The sequence below is a fragment of the Phasianus colchicus genome, chromosome Z (genome assembly GCF_987193195.1).
Source record: "Phasianus colchicus chromosome Z, bPhaCol1.hap1.1, whole genome shotgun sequence".
Lineage (NCBI taxonomy): Eukaryota > Metazoa > Chordata > Aves > Galliformes > Phasianidae > Phasianus > Phasianus colchicus.
Genome location: NC_143476.1, coordinates 54,081,088 through 54,105,218, shown reverse-complemented (window position 1 = coordinate 54,105,218; position 24,131 = coordinate 54,081,088). Strand labels below are relative to the sequence as shown.

At 34.8% G+C, this 24,131-nt stretch overlaps 1 protein-coding gene across 1 annotated transcript in view; it reads right to left on the bottom strand.

Annotated features, from left to right (window-relative positions):
• LOC116234656 (guanine nucleotide-binding protein G(q) subunit alpha) overlaps positions 1-24,131 on the bottom strand; it is a 115,042-nt gene that overhangs the window by 46,190 nt on the left and 44,721 nt on the right. The gene's annotated exons all lie outside the window — the stretch shown is intronic.

Here is a 24,131-nt window from a genome sequence, read left to right as displayed (position 1 = left end):
TTTATATAAGAACTAAAAAAACAGTTAATTGCTACATTTGCTGCAATTATACTCTCAGATTAATTTTGAAACCCTGTGGGTTTCAGTGTCTGTAACAGCTCATAGTACTGTCTGTAACAAGCAAAGGCGTTCCTGAGCTACATACCTGTAACTGTCTGAAAGATACCATAATTATCTTGCTACCTGACACAAATGATACGGCTTTACATTAATGTTTATGGATTTTTTTTTTAATTATTATTATTTTGGCATTATTTTTTGTACTTGTACACATTTTCATCAACACTGAGAAGTATAGTACCAGAGTGTAGTTTTACTTTAAGAATAAATGAAGTGGCTCCTGTATTTTTCTTGAACTATTAAATAATCTAAATTTTACCACATTTTAGGTGCCATTCACTATAAAAACCAATGGCTTCTTCAGATGTAAACTCAAAACACTGAGAGAGCTTACAATTAATCTAAGTGTAGGCATGCTCATTCAGTAAACAGTCCTTCATCCAGATCATCCCAATTCATTCTGGAAACTGTATTTTCTCTGAAAGGTTAAATAAATAAACAAAACCAAACAAAATGTAGACTCAGATTGTATCTCCCTACCCCACTCCAACGTTAATTTTCCAGCTCTGCCCTAGTTTGAACCCTGACTGTGAGGTATTTGAGATTTTAACAGATGACAAGTGTTTAACAAGATTGTTAGTTACCATATTTTACAATTCCATGTTCCAAGAATAGAAGACTGGAAAAGCCATTTGGGCAATTTACGTCCTTTAGGGAACAGGGTGAACTACTGCAATTTTCAAGGTAGTAGATTTACTTCTGAAGCACATTAGAATAAACGTTCCTGAGTTTGTAACTAAATTAGGTCATTAAGTTAACACACACTGGACTACACATACTCTTGAGTTAATTTCACTGCAAAGGTAATCATCCAGAGGGGAGGCTGGAGGTAGGCTGTTTGCCAGTAGACCTGGCCAATAGCTCCAGGCATCTTAAACTCGTTTGGTTGTGGAAAATAATGGGAAGAGTGGGCAACCAGGAATGTTTGGTGTATTGTATGCCCATGCTGCTACATCCTCTGCAACAACTCTTGCCAACTCAGTGACAAGAGAAAAAGAAAGATGCAAAAATAACTGTATGGAACATTAATGAGTCAAACTCCAATAAATTTTTGTGGTGTCTACATTACACCTTCCACTGAGTTTATTGTCTTTCTTCGGACATATCTGCTAAGTTGAAAGAATCATAGAACCTGAAATTGTATTTAAAATGTGCAATCCTTACCTGAATTTCATAGGTTTACCAATTTCTAGTATCTAAATTACAATAATTTTTGAATTAAGACTTACAAAACTTTCTTTTTTGTAAGCATAATGAAAACTCTCTCTTTAAAGATGATGTATGCCAAAGACTTGCTGCATAAATCAATCTTTCAGTTACTGTGTTTGCGGCTTTTTAGTAAGATTTATTGTTGTGTCACTACTGCTACTTCCTCTCCAAATAAACAAAAGTTATATACTGTTTAAACTTCAAAAATCTAAGTATTTAGATCTGGAAAGTTAAAAATTTAAATGGAGATTTATTATGTTTGTTGCATTAAAAGATTACAGCATCATTTAAATTTGCTATTCAATACAAGTCCTAAGAATTCTACGTTTATTTTCCTGCTCTTCTTTACCAAAGGAAATGAAGTCAAAATGTTCCTAGTATTTACTAGGATCTCTCAGGAAATCCTGCAACTGAAACAGATCCTTCCCCTGTATATGCTACCAACATTTTTAATGGAGTGTCAAACAACAACAAAAGAGGCACATTAAGTGACATGTGGCAATCATTTGGTACTATTCAGACCTGACCATGTACATGTCAAATCTAATAAAATATAACTGGAAAACATCTCCATAACATAGGTATGGCTGAATAAGTTGAGCATTCTCTGCACTAACCTCGCATTTCTTACTTCTTTTCTTATCAGCCTATTTCATGAGCCCTGACTAAATCACAGTAACACAGAATGGTTTAGGTTGAAAGGAACCTTAACCACCAAGTTCAAACTCTCCTGCTGTGGGCAGAGTTGCCACATTTTTAAGTTTGACTTTACTGCATTATTAAGTTGGATCTACTAGCTAGATAATAAAACTGCAAAACAGAACTAAAAATAATTTTGGAACTATATTCATAGAAAACCAAACTCTGCTGGAGATTGTGATTTGTTTCCTTGCATTACCAAGTCCATGAGACAGTTCGGTCACTGTTGTTTGGTTTGGCAGGAGAAGGAAGTGCTATACTATTTTATATGCATTACAGTAGCAGTTAGCTAGAAGCACTCTGCATGTGATATATATTCAGAAAAGGAAATGGAAATGCTAATTAGCATTTTAAAATGAAAATCTGAACATCTGAAACAAAAAGTTAATGAAAAGTGATTATGTATCAATTAAGTGTTTCTTTTTGAAGCCGTCTAGACTGCTATTGATCCCACATTGAAAAATATACCAATTAGAAATCGGTCTTCAACGTGGTTAGTATTGCATTTTAAGTTTGATCTTATATTAGATGATCAAAAGATATATAATGAAATACATAGGAAATTAATTCCTATCAAGAAGAGTGGACTCTGGACAACTTTATAAAGTAATTAAATCGGGGTAAGATACAAAGTTAAACGGGAAAGCAAATGTTTAGTGTTGTCCTTGCTAGTACACTAAAAAAATGAAACAATGAAAAACACAAAAAGAATGAATTCCTTTTGAGAACACTCAATAAGGACAGTAATTCAGCAAAATATTGCATCAAAAAATGAGATAAAACATTTCAGAGAAAGAGAAATGTTTTGCTAGAAAAAGGCTAAAACATGTTGAAAAGAGTAAAATATATGAAACTATACTTTTTAAAGAGATGCACCGATTTCTTAAAAAGAAATAAAAATGCTAAGTAATAGAATAGTCAGACAAAACTACACCTACTTTTTTATAAAATATATTTATTCTTAGACCTAGAACACAAATATTCTAGTGCTGTTTTTGCTCCTCATTTAATACCTAGAGCAAGAAATGTAAAATATTGAAAACAGTAGTCATCACTACTATTGGACTCACAAATTGAAAGAACTATAGTCACTGAGCTCACAAACAGCAAACAAATAAATATCATGTGTAAATATGGCAGAAAATCATAAAGTTAGAAAAAAAAAAAATTGGGAAATGAACATGCTATTTCCATATACATCATAATGCACTCAGTACAGCTATAACTGGATGTAAACTTAGCCTCCACTTCACTGGAACAGTGAATGTTGACCACTATTTCAAAATAAATGAATTAAAAGTACGTCAGCTACATCTTGGAGTACTACAAAAATTCACAAAAGTACTTTTGTACTGTACAAAAGTACACAACTTACAGTACAGTACAGTAATCAGAACTTAAAGCTACCAAAAAAAAAGGAGAAACTTTCTCCATCTTACAAGAAATTTTTTACGTATTTTCAAAGTTTCCCAGACTGCATTTTTAAGGGAATATTATAACTCTGAAAATTATATGCAATTTAAAATCATCAGCAGAGGACGTGCACAGTGCTCCAAGAAAACCATATCCAACTTCAGTTTTCATTATCATTAACTGTTGAATTTTAATTTAAACATTGAATTAAGTCACCTATTCTTTTTTCTATGTATTTTAAGTTATTTCACTATGAGAACAATAGTAAACAGCATGTGTGGGGAGTTTTCTTCATTCTCGTCTTTTCCAATTACATATTTTCCCCTCTATAAAGGCAGATGACCAAAACCTAACAACTCCCAGAGCTATCAATAATTTTCTGTTGAAACAAGAGAAAATTTTCTATTGAAGCAACTTGGAATTATGGTACTACTAGTAGAATAGTAAGGCACTATAATATTGCTTACCAGTGCATTTGGAGAAATTAAATAGACTGAAAAAAAGAAACAAATCTGAAGGCTCTTCATTACTTCAGATGACAGAACTGCACATGCATCAAGAAAATTTTACATAGCCATGTTGCTATACTACCATAATTCCCTCATTCATGGTAAGCAAGCATAAGTATTCTCAGAGGGAAGTTAAGGAAATAACATCAATTTGGACTTCCTAACATAACTCTCTACATATTTCTCAGTTTATTCCACTAATAGTTTTGTGCTTCTCTTACAGAGGAGGTATAACTAAAATGAGAAATGCAAATAAATCAAAATAGAATTTGCTATCCTAGAAAACATTATGAAGAAGCTCTGCATTTTTCTCAGTACAAAAACTGCTCTGCTCTTCTACTTCCTAACCTGATAAATCAGCTAGACTATTAGAAGAGAAGAACAGTTTTCAGAGAATAGGTCGTATTCAGTCTCCTGACTATGGATGTTCATGCACACATGTCAAGCCTGGTCTTTATGTAAATAACATTTTAAAAATGAGGACACGACAGGTTCAAAAGAAGGTTAATCAGAAGAAAAGCAAAAGCAAAAGAAGAAAGAAAGGCAGAATAGAGGGGGGTTCAAAGTGCAAAAAGGTGCCAATTTCAACCACTGTAATATGTACACATTAGGTGCATTTCCATTTTAACTGTCCCCTGCGTCCACCCTCCAACTTATTTGCAAATAACACAAAATAAATTTGCTAGCCTAGTCAAGGAATGCCAGAATCAGGATGAGACTAGTAAAAGAAACATACAAAGTTTTAATTAAGTCTGAAACAAAACTTTGCCTCTATCAGAACACATGAAAAGTTGTACAAAATCTCCTTTTTATTTTTTTATTTTTTGAATTGTAATCTGATCAATGATTCTCAGGGAGATTTCTAAACTTTCAGAGGACTCATTTTGTCAAATCTCACTTGTAAGCATTCAGTGAACAGTTAATAAAACTGAAATGCAATGTCTTTCATTCTTGCTCATCAGAAATTGACTCATAAATCCAGAATATAAAAATTGTGAAAAATGGGAAAAGAAATAACGAAAATTTCCTAGGATTCCCATGGGTCACATTTCTTGTTTCTGCCCACTAAGAACAGCAAAACCATTTCAACTCTGTCAACCTTTCCTTGTCTAAAAGTTAGAGCACCTTCAGGAATGGAAAGCCCACGAAATTTCAGGCATACAAATCATAAGTGTTAGATAAGACTGGGAGAGGCAACATACATTTTTCCAAAGAAAGAATTTCAACGTAAGTGATGATTCTCACACAGCTCTTTCTTAGCTGTGTATGGGTCCTACTGCTGAAGTTATACTGACTGACCAGACTCATAGAGAACCTTCTCAGTGGGAAGACTCTAATGAACAAACTGCAATCACATGAAAATTATAAAAACTAAAATAGATTTAAAAAACAGAAAACAAAGCAAAGTGTAACCAAGGAATGTGAAACACTTTCAGGAAGAAAGAGCACTAAGATGACATTAGGGATAGGAAGGTGAGTGAGGTTGTTCTGGTAATTACCAGATGAGAGTTCACAACTGGTGTTACGATAAAAAAAATAAAGGGAACAACAGATTCCTGTAAAGCTTTGTAAAAATCTGATTTTTTTCCAATATCTGCAAATTATCTTTAGAATACAAGTGCTTTTTTTCCTTTATATTACGGAACTTTGAAATTCAAATGTATTCTTTTACTTGTTAAGAACACATTAGTCTAAAAGAAGCATAAAAATATAATTCAGAAATAATCAGAGTGACAATGGAACACGATATAACAGCACCACTGCCCCAAGTAAAGGCAACAAACACAAAGCTTTTTTTTTTTTTCCCATCAAGACTCTGAAATTAGACAAATGATATGAGCAAAATTAAGTTTGTTAATGGTCTATAACACAGTAATGTTACCTCAAAGTAATCTGATCTTACAGTATTACTCCAAGTAGACCATTCAACCAGGAAAGGAAGAGTATGTTTCCACAAAACAGTTGTCAAAATAGCAAAAACTCCTTTCCCCAGTCCTACAAAGTTGTACAAGTAAAGGTATTCAGTGCAAACATTGGAATCCATAACTATCCAATGCGAATCTTAAGAATACAGAAGTAATAATGTCTCAATTGTTTAGATAGTGCTACGGGGGCTCCTATGGAATTAGCTCACTTGCAGGAAAAGCAGGCTACAGATGAAACTGTCCTAGTGATGTAGACTTCCACAAATTAAAGGAAAAAAGGAAGTCACTACATAAAATATTGGCAAATAGTTTTCCTTAGTAAGAATGTAATGATAAAACACAACATGTCTCTCTACAACTTTTCCTTTAGGTACTTAAAACAAAGTTAAACAAAAAGTAGTAGAGACACAAGAACAGAAGTAGTCGAAATGTGACAGGATTCACTGCCACAAATACTGTTAATTCTGGCTTCCTGCATTACATTTGTTGGATAACTATGTCCTGTTTAAGCTGGAAGTGTTGTTTCTTTACTACTGAATTTAGAGTCCTCCAAAAAGATAAAGGATTTATATTTTTTTCTTCAAGCAGTGATTTAAAGCAGTATTCTATTTCAACTCATCTTCATAACATTTGAACCAAAGTAATCTTCCCTGAACTTCAAGTAGGAAGTGGTGAGACTGAGAAGCATTTGGGAATCCAAAAAGGTGACAGATAAATGGAGCTGCACTTAGCCTTTTCAGCAACTCCTGTGCCAACATGGCAGAACCACTAAGGAAATAGGCCTAGCATCTGCATCAGGACAAAGTAATTTGAGGGCAGTAATTTGAGGAACATGAAGGACTGAAAGGAAATTACTGCACAAAGCCAAGAAAAGAAACCCTGCAAGTCCACACATCTTCCTTTACTGAATAGGTAATGGGTATGGGGAAAGAGGTGTGTCCACACAGATTTTTCCTCCAACGTCAGACCAAGCGAGGCCTTGTAGTAAGTATAACATTGAGACCAGTGCTGTGAAGAAATGGCAGCAAGTTGTAATCATATGTAATTGCTTCCTAGAGGGAATGGAAGCTTCTGTTTGTAGGACAGATCCTTTTCACAGAGGAAGTTTCCTGTCACAAGTATGATGAAGGCCCACTAGGAAAGCTGCCCTCTTGGATTTGGGAATAGGTAAGGTCTCGGGAGAAAGATGATGGAAGATTGCTGTCTTGGCTACAGTCATTATGAATCAGCTGAACTCAAAATTTTAGACGTAAGGAAAGAAAAGGTCAGCAGAGTTGACACACCGCATGTAAAAAGAAGCACAGAATGTCTGGGATTGAACGTAACCTTGAAAGATCATCCAGTTCAATCCCCCTGCTAGAGTAGGAACACCTAGATTAGGTCATATTAAGTTTCCCAGGGAGACAGTCAGAACAGTGAAGGTACCTGTAACTGATATGAGCCTGCTGTGGTACACTATTACAACAGTATACTTACTATAAAAACTACCTTTGATCATCTCTCAACTTGAAAGAAATAATTAAGAAGCAAATGGAAATTATCTACATCTGTGTTGATGACTGTTGTCTACAGTACATTTTCTAACTACTCACATATCTGAACCTCAGAAATAAGAGACTTCTAGCGCTAATTGTGTCCAGTACAAATTAATAATAATTGTAATAAAGTTCTATGCTTCTACATTGTCTCTGAAAGGTATGAAAATAGATCCTTACTATATATATTTTCTAAATCAACTATATTCCAATTTTAGCTAAAACACTGAGAGTCAACATCACCAGAAAATACCAATATATTTGGAACTATGCCATTTTGTTTCAAGATAGTTTATTAAGACAGTTTATACATTCAGTAAGATCCTGTTTAGGCATGCAGACTTTAAATTTGAGTTTTAATGGGTATCTACCTTTTTACAGTTACTAAATCTAAAGTTGTCAGAGGGTAATTTTAAACAGAGTGGAAAATAATGAAACATAGTTCAAGATGTCTATATTTTAAATTTGCTGTGCACGTATCCATGTTTTGTACCACTGTAAGATCAAGGTATAGGAAACAAGACATTTCCTTTCCACTTAGAGCAGCAGACCTTTAACTCATCCAAAGGAGCCCAGAATCTTGGCAGAGGAGATGCCAGCAGAGATCCTGGTTCCCAAGGGGACACTCTTGAATAGGACAAAGCAGCTGATGGATTTCATTTTTCAGTTCTTTTTTTAAGATTTAGCAAAACAGAACAAAGATAACACCTGCTGCAACTTTTTCAGTTTGTCCCCTGTAGGCTACTTCCTGCACACAAATTATGTAAAGAGTGCTTCTGTATGATAAAACACTGAAGTGTTTAACATGAAGTTAAATGGAAACATTAGATAAAGTCTTGTCAAGCTGTATCTTTTCTTTGATCTACAAACTGATCCAAACTAAGTTTGCAACACACAATTTGAATAAAAACTGATGGCTGTTTGTAAAAATTTTACCTCTGTAGAGGTTAGCTTTTATTTCTGGCATTAAAAAGAGTCGAATAAGCTTCTATTTGTAAGCAGAAAAACTTTCCTGTTTGACTGCAAATCAACATGAGGATAAGGTTAATGCTGATTGTCACATTATTGTTCAGTGTGAGCATGCAAGAGGACATAAAGAACTTCCTATTGTGGGTCCTTCTGCTCCACTAATGATTCAGCTATATAAGTTTCATTACTGTACAGTATAATCCCACTATCTCACATGTGGCTTCAAACTACATTCTTCACCTCTTTTTTCCTTCTTTTAGCTAGCAGTTTGAAAAATACAATGTTTAGTCTGTGCTTGTTTTTGTGAAGCTCTGAGCAGGATGAGTAGGCTTAGTACCTGACTGCATTATGAAGATTTTTTTTATGCAATGGTACTGTGCAGATTGGTATCACTTTATTTTATTTTACCTGAATTAGGTTCTGATTTTATTTTCATTGTTGTTTTCCTCATATGGCATACTAGCTGTCTCAATGCTTTTTTTCTGATATCATCTGAGATGTTAATTCATCTACTGCAGTAGTGACACATTTAGAAACAAGTTAAGAATTACTTTAACCACAAAATATTTTAAACAGCATGGGAAAGAACAATGATTCTTAGAAAATCATTTGTCAGTAGATATGCTATAATTGATAAAGATTTTCAAAAGAAGTTTTAACTTTTGAAGAAAGAAATGCAAAAACAGTATAATATTCTTCTTTAAAAATGAACGTGAGCAGTAATGCTAACAAAGACAAAAAATATAAAACTGTTTTTCCGAGTTTCTTTTCCAGTGTTGGAAAACAGGATTATCAAGGAGCAGTATGGATGCCAGACTGAGACAGACCCATTTCAACATTTTAATCCACCTCAGCCACAAAAAACAGCTATGTCATTATAGCCTAGTGATGGCTTAGTCAGCTGTATGGAGAGCTTTCTGACGTGTTTGCTATAACTTACTGCTTTGTTGTTGTCTTGCTAAGAAATGAAAAATTACAAATCACTGCAATGAATCTCTTCAACGTAGTGTCACACAGTGTTCACATAGTCTGCTTTGTTCTTCACATTTCTGCCCTTTATGTCAGCATCACCAGTTCCAGAGACCAGAGTCAAAACAATGCTTTGACTTTCATCCTCCACTTGAAATTGAAATCCTGAGAGCCCGGAGATAACGGACTTGTCTGAATCTAAAGCAAGATGCAAGCAGAGTTCATACAAAGGCAGAGTTTGTGAATTATGGAGGTAAGTCTTTTTGATGAAGCATCCTCTGTTTGCTGCATTTACAGTGAGTGGAAAGCAGTCAGGAACAGAAGACGTCACAGTAGCAAAACATTACATAGACAACAATGCACTGATTTGCTCTGCTGTAAAAGGAATTGAACAGAGAACTTTGGAAAGGCCCTTTACCCTCAAGAAGTAAAGCTCCTGCTTGATATTATCTCACAATTTAGATAATTGTGTCCATTTATCATGGCAAAAACCTAGCTGGCTTATAACAAGCACCAGCTACTTCTGTAAGTCCATTAAAGTGCTTGTGCTGGTTCAGTTTTCAAGGCTATTTCATGAATAACTTGAGCTCTAAATGAAGTACTATTACTTTGCTTGTCCCCTCCCTTGGTATTTACAAAGATAACAATCATGACTCGCACATTAAAACAGCGTTCTCTTCCTGAGTTAACGCTTGTGCTGCTGTATGAAGCTCTGACAAGCACTAAAGAAGGAATCAACTAATTTACAACTAGCTTCACCACTGTTTGTTTTTTTTTTTTCCAGTAGTAGCTACCCAATTGAAAAACTATGTTAATTGTATTATGTTGCTAATGTTAAGGGAAGTTATGGAATGCAGAACTGCTGTTTTTCTAAAGTAGCATTCTTGAAGAGAAGGAAAACCTAAAAAAGTCATCAAGAGACACATATGGGCTTACAACTATAAAGGTTCCTTCTTCTCTTCTTACAGTAAGCAATACTGAACAGGCCTTCTGAACATCACCTTATAATCAGAGGTTAATATAAAGTTGACTTCTAGAAATTCCAGTCTAACACCATTAGGCTGTATCACAAACAAATAAAAGAAAACCATCCTTCCTTCTCCAGAAGCTATTCAGTAGGTGCTGCTGAGATTTTATCAAGTATTACCCTTGGCAGATTGGTGTCTTTTTAGAATCCTGTTTGATTCTTTTATGTTTCAGCCTTCCTGCTAGGTGGAATATGTATGAAGAATGAACAAAAATGAGTCAGAATTGACTGCAGTGTCAATGACTGACATGGAAATTAACTCAACCAAGAGAAAGGGCATGAATGCCAGATAACCAGAAAATTCCTCAAACTTCATCTGCTAGGTAAGCAGACTTTGAGCCTTCAGAACAATAACAGAAACAAAAAAACAAAAGATGTCAAAGTGCTGAAATTATGCAGTTTACTCATCAACATTAGTTGATTTCATTACAGCAAGCTATACAATAAACTTTTGCAGTTAGAAGATGCAAGAGTAATGAAAGGAATTGATGAAAAGAACTCCGTCAACTAGACAGTGATCAATGTAACTATGCATTAAGTAACATCTGTCATTTAATAATCAAACCAAGTTTGGTTGCCATTAGTATACAAATCTAAGATCAGAGATTTAAATATTGTTATTGAAACAAATTATTGTTATTTCTGGGGAAGGATGTCTACAAAAAGATTATGTATGTGCAGACTAAAAACACCTTTTACTTAAAAACAAAACAAAAAACCCTCTACAATTTTGTATTTTAATGAAAAAGGGAACAGTATTTCAGCAGTTATTTTCTTGAAAGAAGACTAAAATTAATCATGGTATCATAATTTGGGATGCTCTTTTTTTGTGCCCTAAAACGTGGCAGTGATGAGGGAAAATAGGAAACAAGACAGCACAAATTTAAGGACCCTAACATGGACTTGAATGATTAAGGTAATAAAGTGTTAAATATATTGAGTGAAACACAATGAATTCCAATTACTTGCTACTGGCAATCTTTCTCTGGATAGTTTGTCCTCATATTTTTCAAGACTTTGTTCATACAGCTTATCTGAGGTCTGTCTGAAGCACAGTCTGAAGCCTAAATTTTACTGATTGTTGTATATAATGTGCATATACTACAGAAGAGGACAAATACACAAGTTTCCTGAATTGAACTGAGCTCTTCAAATAAGATTTTATTAGTGGCAGCACTCAGCATGTTGAGACTTAGCCTTATCACAAGCATAAAAAAATAAAATACACCTCTATGGGGACCTCTAGTGAGTTTCACAGTTTGAAAGAGGAGGATGATCAACAAGACATCTTTCAGGCATTTCAAACAAACTATGCCTGATTATGCATTCATGTTCATGGATTCTTATTTGATTAATCTAGTATTAGTTTGTATAAGAGCTCCTCAAAATGATTAAAAGGACAACCACTGGACTCAGCATAATTAATGCTGAGTCATAAGTACCTATGAGGAAGAAATAAAAACAGCCATGTGCCAAATATGGTTCACTTTATACTACAAAATTTAAAGATTTCTTCAAATATTCATTTGACGTAGTTTTATGAAAAAGCTTTGCTGTACCACTAGACTCATGAGGCATGCTTTGATGGATGCAAAATGTCAAGAGAATGCCTGCAAAATGAAGCAACAGAATGAGCACTCATTTTTTGGTTACATTTTCAACCACATCTTTGATTTTTATTCTTTTCTTAAGGTAAATGGGTAGGCTCCTGGATGATTCACTACTTAACTTCAAAAAGTAACTACTGCAAAACACAATCAGAGATACCATGCAGGAAAAAGAACTCTGAGGTGAACTAGCCATTCCACTAAATTATGCAGTTAACTAAATTGCTGGTCTGGGCTGCTGTTGCTTAAAAACACCCATAAACAATGAGTAGGTACTGCAGATTTGAGATATAAAAAATGGGTGTTTCTCTAGCCAGACTTTCTTCCTACCAGAAGCAACTTAGTCTGCCTGCCCTGTACACCTCACCCTGTCAGTACATTAAACTTAACTGCACTATGGAGTTGTAATGATGCTTCTGTGACTGCACTAACCATATGGAAGTCATACTCCTTAACAGTACACACCACATACCAACACTGACAAGACAGATGAGATGGAGGAAAATACTGCTCAACTGAGTCAGTCTCTTTCCACTTGAGCAAGGTAGGTCATGCAATTAAGATGCATTGTTTCACTACACTCTCACTGCCCATCAACTATACACAAATACACTTCAGATTAACAGCGTGCAATTAGAAAAGTCAGAAGACAAGGGAAAGAAGTGCTGCTTGTCTAATAAGGTAAGACTGACTTCTATTCCATTGCAAAAATGAATTCTTCCATTTTCAGAGAATTGAAATAGTGACAATAGGAGGTTAAAAACCAAGTGCACTAAAAAGAGAAGGTAAGGAATAAAAAAATAGGAGTATGATGAGCAAAATCATTAGTACTTATAACTATTCACAACCTTACAATTTCCAAAATTAGGACTCTAAAGAAGTTACTGAAAGTGGAATTAGCAGCTCAGTTAGGTGTCCTCTTGCTGAATACAGACTTAGGAATTAAAAATAAAGACATCAAAAGACTGTCCATGGCCCCAGAAACAGCATAATTCGCAATCCATTTTTTTTTTTAAAAAAAAGCTTTAAAATACCATTAGACCTGCTTTATCAGATAATTGAGATTTTCCTTCTAAATATTTAAAATAACTGATACCAGAAGAGGCAACATTAATTTCACCAGATTAAAGGAACCTAACAGCAGTTGTCTTGATTCTTCAGAGAAGACATACATCTCTAGAAAACTGGCTTTTACATAGTCAAAATTAGAAGTATTTTATCTGCAAAGTTCTTTACAAATTCCCTTCCTTACAAGTTGAACTGTAGTTAAATCACTGCTGTTTCATAACCAAAATATGAAATTTTATTGATGTGATTAAAGCAAAATCTTTTTGCCACAATAAAAATAAATAAACTTAAAACCCTTGACAGTGTGTGAAATTCCAATTCAGAGTATAGAGAACATTATAAATTACTGGACAGGCAACAATTTATACTTTGAATCCTCTCAAAATGAGGATATAAGTATATGTCATCTTCTAACAGGAAAAGAACAGCTATTTTTCTATTCTGATTTCGGAGATAAATTTATAGAGTTGACTTCTATGAAACAGAAGGAAAAAAAAGGAAGTCTTAAATCAGTTATGAAAGAAATGAGACCTGGCAGCAAAAATTGAGTTGTTAGTTAAGCTTTCTGATTTAGCCCAGAGAAATGTTTGTTCCTTTCTTTAACAAGTAGAAAGCATATTTAACTACCTGTAATATCTGAGAAACTACTAAATAACGTACATTAAAAATAACCCCAAATTATGGAAAGATATTGATTAACTGACACTTTCTAGAATATATTATTGTTGCATATGAGTTTTGAGGCCAAGCGAGAAATCCAGTGAAATGATCTATATTCAACAACATACCAAAAGCAAGACAGAAAAAGGGAGAAGAAAAAAACAAAAAGAGAGTTGAGCATAAGGTAGCAATGTATCATCTTTATGCCCTTCTGACTGTTAAAGCTTTTAGCTTCAGGCACTTCTCCAAGTTAAGACAGAACATCCTCAGGGCTGGCCTAACTTACCAGCTGCTAATGGCTCTGGTAGATACTACTCCACTTTCTCTTCTTCATCAAAGCTCACATCTCCATGCATGTTAACGTGAATAATGCATAAGACTGGAGGTAACTGTTGAGATCCACAGGTTGGCAGTAGGCTACATACAGCCAAAAATTGCAGCTCATTATCTAAACCATTTCTGATAGGACTGATATTCTTGTGGCCACACAAGTGAAAGAGACGGGAATCAAAGCCAGGATCCCCAAAGAAAGCTGACATACAGAGGCAGGGCAAGATTTTACAGTTCATAATTATTCAGAGTGGCATGCTCAAGACATAATAGCATCACTTTCCATTCACGACTCTGCACTATAATTCACATATGGTGTTATTTTGAAACAGTTTATCGTGAGAGTTCTGCTGCAAGTGGGGTGAGAGATGCAGAGGATGGGGCTCTACAATGGAGTCACAGTACAGAATGCTGGAAAGAAGAGAGAAATAACTCCACTTTTTCTACTTAATGGTCTTCAGCATAGGCATCTGCTTAGCAAGATGTTGCATAGAGAACATGAAATAACAGACACATACAAAACAGTAGGCAAGCTTGCATCAAAACAGAAAAAAAAACACTTTTTAAAGGGCCTGAGCCTCTCCTTATTCTGTTATTGTCTGTGAAGAAAAAAAAAAAAACCTATGAAGTGCAAAGGAAAATGCTTTGCTGAGTAACTGATTTTATTTATAAACTGTAACCATGCTGGAACCCATAAGATATCATAACAGTCAAGATTTACCCTTGTTTCTTTCATTACATTCATCTGCTCATGCAGTGAGGCATGACTAGGAGATGGGAGATGAACAGATATATCTGTATTTTGGGTGCAGTAGGTTTCTGCTTAGGCATATTTTTAACTAGCTTTCAGAGTGTCAATGAACTCTGGTCCCTAAGACAAAATTACTCCAGTGTAAAAGCATGCACTACATTTTTGCTCATCGGAAAGGGATAGTTATTGCCCCTTCCTTACAATTATTTTAAAAAAGAGATGTTTTGTACTTTAATCAACACCATCAACTGCAGATCTAGAATAATGGCATTGTTTGCTTCCACACTCATCTGGAATATTTATTTTCAGCAAGCCCTGTATTAACATCTCCAGAACTCTGCAGCTGGGATAACCCTGTCTCCACAAAGTCAGGAGGTTTGGAAATGCCATCAAATCAGGAAGTCTGTATTCAAATGTCATCTCAGCTTCATAAAGCTGGATAAAATGAACTTATGCCAAATAATCACCCCACTTGATTACTTCCACAGTTCACACTGCTGAAGAAAATTAAGACTACCCTGAGAAACATCTAAACTTTCAGAAAGACCGAAAGTTCAAAAGAAACATGGGAACCAGGTAAAAGAAGCATTGCAGTTCTTGCATATTATCCTTCTCTTACACTCTTCAGCAAAACACAGTTGCTCAATATCAGATACGTAGAATACCCAAGGTGAAAAAAATAAAAAGCCTTAACATGATGAAAGAGGTCTATCAAATTGCGAAAAATATATATTTAGGGGGAAAAAAAAGTTTATTTGGTACCTTGCTGAAAAATAACTATATTATGTTCAAAGAATAATAATTTAATGACACTAACTGAACACTGAAGTTTCGAAGCAAATCTATTTTCAGGAATTAACCCTTATAAGTAGGTTCTGTCAATTCAGCCTATATCTCAGCTGTATTTCTCCCTTCATAACAATGTATGTGGTCCTAACAAGCCCTCTCCAAGTCATATTAATTTAAATTTCTTCTCACTGTGACAGTTCCATATGAGAAATCTAATTTTCATTTCTTTCCCAAAAGAAAAGAAATTATACAATCTCATTCTCATGTAGTTTCGACCACTAAAGCAGCACAGAAAAACAAACTGCATTAAAACATTGAGTAAACACAATTTGACTGCATTTTACTTTGACAAGGATTCTGTAGACAGTGTCTGTTTTGATGCACACAGAGGTTATATCATCAAGCTGGGATGCATTCATAAAAGGTTCTTTTCTACTACATATCATGGTTAGTAGATGACAAATTTAAAAAAATACAATAAAACCTACTTGATCACACAGATGTATTCTCATGTGCATTAAAAAGTAATTATCTGAATAAGACTGACTAAAAAGATGAAAAATTAAGAATATTGTTGCATTTTTCTCGTTTGCCAGAAGGGTAAAAACACCACCCACACTGCTGATTCATATGGTCTCATCAGACAGCAGTGCACAGGAAGCTCTACAGGAAGACCACAAAAGATGACAGGCATCGAAAAGGGACAGATAGTCAGAAGCATAATAGTAAGTATGCACTGGAATCAGGAAACAGAGAAAGAGAGCTTTTGAGCTACAGCTTCTCTGATTAAAATTACATCCTCAAAATACACATTTACTTTACAACATAAATTTATTTTCCAAAATAGTGAAAAAATTACTAAATTTTTCACAGCAGAGAGTTGCTGTTTAAAATATTTTGCAATGCAGTGAGTGACTATCCTGCCACAGCAAGGGCAGCCAGTACAAGTCATTGTTTATCATACAAGAATGACATGAGCTACAAGGCTGTGCTGCCATGCCCCTCTCCGATTAGGACAATTTTACTTATAAATACTGTCCTGCTGAAGAACTTCTTGCTTGAGATGAGGTTGTTCAAAACGAACCTTATAATGAGGTTGCATAATTTTTTTTCCTGGTCAGTGGCACTAGAGTTATTGATGAAATCCAAAAAATTCCAAGTCTCAGTTTAGAAAAATGCCAACAGATGCTTAGATTCCTCTTTAAGAGCTGACTTGGGTCACAAGCAGCAAAAGAACTCTAAGCAAACAGGTACCATTACACGAAGTCTGAAAGAACAGTGCTCTGTGAACTACACATATAGACATGCTCCCTTTGAATCACAGACAGCCCCGAGAAATGTCTTGTTGGTAGTTTAGAAACTACCTGCATAGTCAGTTTCCAGGGAAATTCCTCCACTGCTGTCACTATGTAGTCTCCTTTGCAACCTCTGAGAAGACACGTCCATTCACAATTTCCTCAGCCTTCTCCTAAATATCCTCAACATTCCCTCTGACCGAGCTTGAGTCAGGTAAGTAACTACAATTTTCTTTTAACATCCATTTTATAATTCTGCATGTCACAGTACATACATGTGCTGGTCAAGCACTCTACGTGTCTTTTAGTGATGCCTCAGTCCAATACTGCCAGCATCAGTGATAGCATGAAAGCATCACTTAACTTCTTTGATTCAGAAGAGTTTTTTTTCCATAAGTTCATACAGTAACAAGTGGTTGAAAAAACTCCTGCTTTTTCACAAAAGAGAATAAATATTGAAGTTATTTTCTCATTCAAATTGTTAGCAAACATCTAAATTAAAAAACCCACAAAATATTTTTTTTTAAAAGTCACCACATTTCCTACTGTTCTATGCTCTTCTTTTTATTTGCAGATGACTGGTGGAAAGAAAATGTAGAATATCCAGTACGTTTTTGCACTGTTTCAAGTGGCTTTATTTTCAATCCTTTACTTTTATGTCTCTAATTGTTAAAAGGTCAAGGCACTATTGAAAAGCTCTAGAATGACTGAGAAAGTAAAAGAAAGAAAAGGAGGAAATATCTAAAGGAAATCCAGAAAGTTTAATTTTACGGGAATTAAGTGATTAAAGCTTCAGAGCAAACCACTTTAACATATCTTTAATAGAGTAGAAATAAATTTTGAGTGAAAGCAGCTTTAACGTGCTCAAGAAAAGGAAGAAAAGGCAGTAGGCAACACTCCAAAAACTTAGAATTGCACAATATACTTCCTACTTGATTGGAACATGCGCTCTAAGGAATAAACATCGCTTTCAGACGTTGGTATAATGAATTATTTTGGCATGAGTTTTATTCTCAAATGGTATTTCAATATATGCTGCTATGGTTCAAGTCACAGGAATGCAATTTTTCATTTTAATTCACACATTCAATAAATTGTTAAAAACAAAAAACAATTTTCCCATACAAACTAATTGTTTTTTTTCTGTACCTGAAAAAGAGGACTGCTAGCTGGTACTACCTTTGCATTGATACTCAGTTTAGAAGCAATACTGCAGTATGAGAACACCCCTTAAAATTCTTACAGAAGGCACAAGTATTGTTTCTGCTCGAATTGCCAGAATTGTCTGAGAGATTACTCAGTTAATACTGCAGGTATAAATGCTGCTGATTACCTCTTCAGTACTCAGCAGATTTCTGCTTTAAATGATCCTTGAAAGAGCCCTGAATAACTGGTGGTACCATGTTTCTCCAATTTCAAGTACCTAGAATAAGTAGTAAAAAATAAACTATTGGGCTACTCCAAAAATAGTCATAATTCAAAAAACAAGCAGTAATAGAAAGGTGAACATAAAAATCTAATTTTTATCTCATTCTAAAGCAATTCTCAAATACAGTGACACAGTGTGGCCTGAAAAATACACAGTTTGAAAAGCAAGTCTGCATTCAGATTTTCCAAGGTCAAGCTGATACTTCTCTTCTACAACATATCTAGTATAACCTCAGCAGATAACAGATACATATTAGATGAGAAAAATTTGACTAAATGTTAAATGCCAACCCAGCGTTTTTTATCTTTTTTGGATAAATTGAAAAAAAAAAAAAAAAATATATATATATATATATATATATATTTATATGTATGTATGTATGTATGTATGTATATATATATATAGCCATGAAATAGAACAACTAACTCCAAATGCCACAATAGGATTTATGAGGCTTACACAAGCGTTATGTCAACAGTTCTTACTCTGTAATGCATCATCCCTACTGCTCCTCCACCCAGCATATGGCTGTAGGGAGTCCAGAGAGGAAGCCCAAAGCTTTTTCATGCTAAAGTGACAAACTTGTTTTCATCCAACCTGTAAAACTGGCAACATTTGGCTTAAGGTTAATAGCTGGACAAAGTCTGGAAACCAGATGCAAAGAATGTCTGCACTAATCAAGCACACTCATTTTTCTGCTTGTAGGGCCAGCAGTAGAGCATAAGCTCTCAAACTAGCAGCTACAGCCAGATAAAAAATAAAAATAAAAGAGGGCATCTTCAAACAGGCTACTCAAGACACAACCTACAATTTGAAAAGGATAAAATAATCCTTCAAATTAGCAAAACATATACATACAATTATTACTGTATCTAGAAAATGGTTTAGAAAGGTTAACTGAACAATGAACCAAATGTTATCTATGCCTGTACAACACAAATTAAAATGAAACATTCTGAAACAACCTTAATTAGCATAAAAACCCTCAAAACTGTGAAAACAGTTTTTTCCATAGTATCACTTGTTCCAGCCAGGGAACACACACTCCATCGGCTCTCCTGCATGATAGAGACTAAGGAAACTGAAAGCCACATAAAAGCTGGACAAGTGTTACAAAGGATTAAAAGCTGTTCACAAAAGTGGCTTGCTCACACAAAATGATTTTCCTACTTATCCAAAATCTTAAGCCCATCATACCGTTAAGCAACCTACAGTCATGATCTGATACATTTTTATAGAAGCTGAAATTATTAAACAGTAGCTCTGGGTTTTGCTTCTGGAAAAGAAAGCTGAAAAAAATCAAAATAAAGTAAGATGTCATGCTTCGCTTTTCTTTTGGCAGCCTCATTTTCCAGGAAAAAAAAAAAAAAAAAAATCAATGGACTCCTGCCTCATGGCTCACATTTATGTAATCACCTACAGTGAATACAAAGTCTAGGAGCCAAGCAATGTATGTCCATGTCTTGAGAACAGGCAGACACACAACTGAGGTAACAAAGTGTGCAGACTTCATACCTATTTAAATCAGGGAGAAAAAAGTGCAGAAGAACTTCCAGAAAAAGGAATACAAAAATACAAAATCTCAAAATTCAAAACAAATGAAAAGAAAACAAAGTGTTTTCTTAAATCTCTTGTTAACACTAGCTCAAATCCTCAGCCAAAGCTGAATTTTACTATAAAACTTTCTTTATCTTGGACATCATCATTTGTAATATATAAAAATTTAAAAGACTGACAAAATCTACAAAAAAAACTGACTAACTAACTTGGCAGCTTTTAATGATGAAGTTAGAGTGTCTGGGCTTACGCACAGAATTTGACACTGTACTGCACAACATCTTGGTCACCAAACTGGAAAAAAATGGAATTGATGGATGGACCATTCGCTGGATAAGGAATTGGTTGAATGGTCACACTCAGAGATGTAGTCAACTGCTCAATGTCTAAGTGCAGATCAGTGATGAGTGTTGTTCCTCAGGATTGGTGCAGGGACCTGTGTTATTTAACATCTTTGTAGGCGATGTGGACAGTGGGATCAAGTATGCCCTCTGCAAGGGGACAGATTTAGACTAGATAATAGGAAGAAATTCTTTACTGTGGGCATTGTGAGACACTAGAACAGACTGCACAGAGACAATGTAAATGCCCCCACCCTGGAGGTGTTCAAGGCCAGCCTGCATGGGGTTCTAAGCAAGCTGGTCCAGTGGGAGGTGTCCCTGCCTATAGCAACGGGGGTTGGAACTAGACTATCTTAAAAGTCTTCTCCAAACCATTCTACAATTCTGTGATTTTTTTTTTTTTTTTTTTTTCCTGTAAACCTGCTTGAAGGCCTCTGCTTTAGGTTGGAGATATCAAATAACAGTCTGTGCCAATAGTACAGTCCAGGTGTCTCCTCCTGCCTGAAGAACTGCCTTGTTACTTGTTTTCCAATACAATAAACACTTCATTTCAATATAACAACAACATAATTTCTGCTTTTCTTAGACAATACCAAACCACAAAAGGCCAGAAATCACACAAAAAGTACACGTGCCCCATCTGAGGGCCAACGTATCTCAAACTTCTCATTCTGCTCAGGATTGAATCCTCCATATTCTTCATATATCAAGCAGAGCATATAAGGGAGGCCTGTTTCTGCAACCTATTTTTTGATAAAATATCAATTTCACTGAAGAGGTCTACTGCATTTAACATCCCCATGTGTTTACACAATATAAGAATTTACGAAATCTGACTCCAAATCTATTCTTGTCCCCACTTCTGTCTGTTTGCTCCAGTAGATCTGTCTGTCCCAGAAGAAAGAAGTTAGCAAGATAAACATGGGTTTGAAGATGATGCCCACGTTGATGTGACTTAAAACACATTTCCTATACCTGCATATTTTCACTGTAAAGCATTCCCCAAATGCAAAAGCCGTAAATACTGAAACAACTCCAGCAGCAGACTTACTTGTAGGAAACATAAAAGCAATTGTCCAGATCTATAATAAAAATTATTGTTATATTTTCAGCCTGTTGAACAACTTTTTTGTCTGTTTTGTTACTGTTCCTCATACCACTTATATTGTTATGACTATTTAAGAAGTTTTGCAGGAACTTATGGACATGGGATTCAAGCCAGATTTCCTGCCTGTTAATCACTACCAAGTGACATTTTCCTGAAAAAGACTGCTGAACAAAAAAGCAACTAATCTTTTGGTAGTTACATTGAATGGTGTAAGCAGTGGTATTAAGTTTTCAGTACAGTAACAGTTTGTGCTGGTCTTTTGTTTGTTTAGTTGTTTTTTTTTACTATAGAATTTATTTTGTGCAACTTCCGTAACAACAGCAAAGAAAAAATTAAAAGCCATCCACATACATGCTCCCACCTTTAGGAATATTAGACATGTTTTGCTGTGTTTAAGTTAGAAATGAAGAAATTAAGACTATGCTATCTGAAACAAAGCCTTCTAAGACACTGTGAAGAAATCTCAGAATTTAAAAGATTAAAGTTGCTAATTTTCTTACTTCAGTATTTGAGACATGATAGAAGCATAAATATGCACTTCAGTTTCCTGTCAAGACAGATTATTAAAAAAATCAGTGTACATTTTACTGTTAAAAAATGTGCATTTGAATGTTTGTAACTTCACATGACTAAACGCAGTACACTCAGTTCTGCAAAGACAGGCAATTTTGAAATTTGCTTATGAATATTTTCATTAAAAACCAATGATTTTCTATCTTTCATAAACTACTTTGAAATTCAAGAGGCAGAAGAGAATTTCACAACTTGTAGTTAAAATAAGAAACAACAGAAACACAGTAAAATTTACCTAAACAGAAACTAAAAAAAAAAAAAAAAAAATCAATCTAAAAGACACCACTTCCTAACAAACTCCTAACAGGAGAGAGCACCATCACCTGTTATCTTTAAACTCACTAGATCCCGTATACTGCAGTCTAACATCTGTTCTGTGACATGACACTTCTTATACTGTTAGTTACATTTTGCAAATGACTTCACCTTTTCTGGTAACAAATCATTCAAAGAATCCAGATTACTAATGGTGGGACAATGCATTTCAGTCTCTCTAGCTGTGTCAGAGATGATAAAGCCAACAGCACTTTCTAAGAACTAAATTGCTAGACTTAAATCTTGTTTCTTTCTAGACTAAATTAAAATAATCCCAAGTGCTTACTTAGCTGTCCTTTTTTTAATATTAAGATAGATTCCACAAAAGATTCCACAAACAGACATTCAAAACACCTCAACTTCAGCAATTCTCAGTTAGAGGAAATAGAAATCGTGCAGTAAGAGGAAAGCATTTCTACTGTAGCCCCAATCTACAGTAGCTCCCCAGAATGTGAGGAATTGGACATGAGTCATTTTACCTTCATTTCTTTAGGACCAGTGACCAGTGACCACCATAGTGTAGTTTCCTAAACTAAACAAGAACTGTGCTAAAAATATGCTGTTACTCAAGCTTTGAGATATTCTCTCCAGAGATAGGATTTCCTGATGATATTCAAATTAATAGGAAGTGCTCCTTCTGTGTTTTCTAGACTGCTAGACTAATGAATTTGTTTTCAATGGACTTAAAAAAAAAAAAAAAAAAAAAGGGAAAAAGAAAAGGAAAAAAGGAACAGATTAACTAACTGATTGGTGGTCACTACTTCATAGAGACGCAGTGTACAAAGTTTATGTGTAGTAGAGCATCATCTTCTCTAGCCTAGCATGATATAGTAGCAAGTTTCATTCCTCTTGTATTTCCAGAAGGAATTTTTAAAGGAACCCCTTCAAGACCATATCATTTGGTGACTTTTACTTTACACCTAGCCCTATTTAAAACTGACAGAAATGCTGGTGAAGGAGCTAAGCATAATGATGGATTTTCACTTATGGGGAAGTCATTTGTGTGCAGAAAGTGAACAACTTTAATTAGACAGATTTGGCCACGTGTACAATACGTACAGCTACAGCAATACTAACTTGCTTGAACCATACAGAACATTCTATATAAACTGAACACTCTAAACTGGAATATTAAGTATAGAACATGTACTCTGAAGTCTTTTTTTTTTTTTCCTTATTTTCTATTAATCTATAATTAGGACTACCAGACACTACAGCAAAGTGATAACCAATTCCAATTTTAAAGAAAAAAAGACCTGTGTTCACAGTGAACAAACTTCTCAAGTCAGAATACTAGGAAAGCAGGCATTCTGTACACAGCAAAAACATGCACTCAGCAAGTTATAATTCACACTAAAATGCAGTTTTCTTTTTAATACTAGTTACACATTTGATTTTGGCTTCTGAAAGATGAGGGAAAGCCAGACAGCTACAGCAACGGTCAAACTACGAAGTTCAACAGTCTGTTTCACTATTTTGCACAATTTTCTACAATGTGCTCAAAACACTAACTCCTATTAAAGACAGTTAACAACATGGATTTTGGCAGACAGGATTCTTCCAGTTTTCCACTGCATAGTCCACATTCCTTCAACATTTTGGGGTTAATTCAACATTATGTCACCAATAAAAGGATAACCAGACAGAACTGGCAGATGCAAATGGAGAAACTAAGCCTTTTTTTCCTGATAATGAGCTTTAACTGTCCTATTTCTAAATTGTTTGCCTTGATACGTATAGAGCAGTTAAATTATAATCATTAAATTTCATATGCATAGACAAAAGATTTTTGTACTAACACAAATGTATTTATATTTCATCATGTATTCCTTGTTCAACAGCAGCTGGATATGAAGCAGTGTAATCCATGTATTCGAGTAAATATTAAACATTTCACTCTCCCTCATGGAATGCTTGAGATATTTTACATATC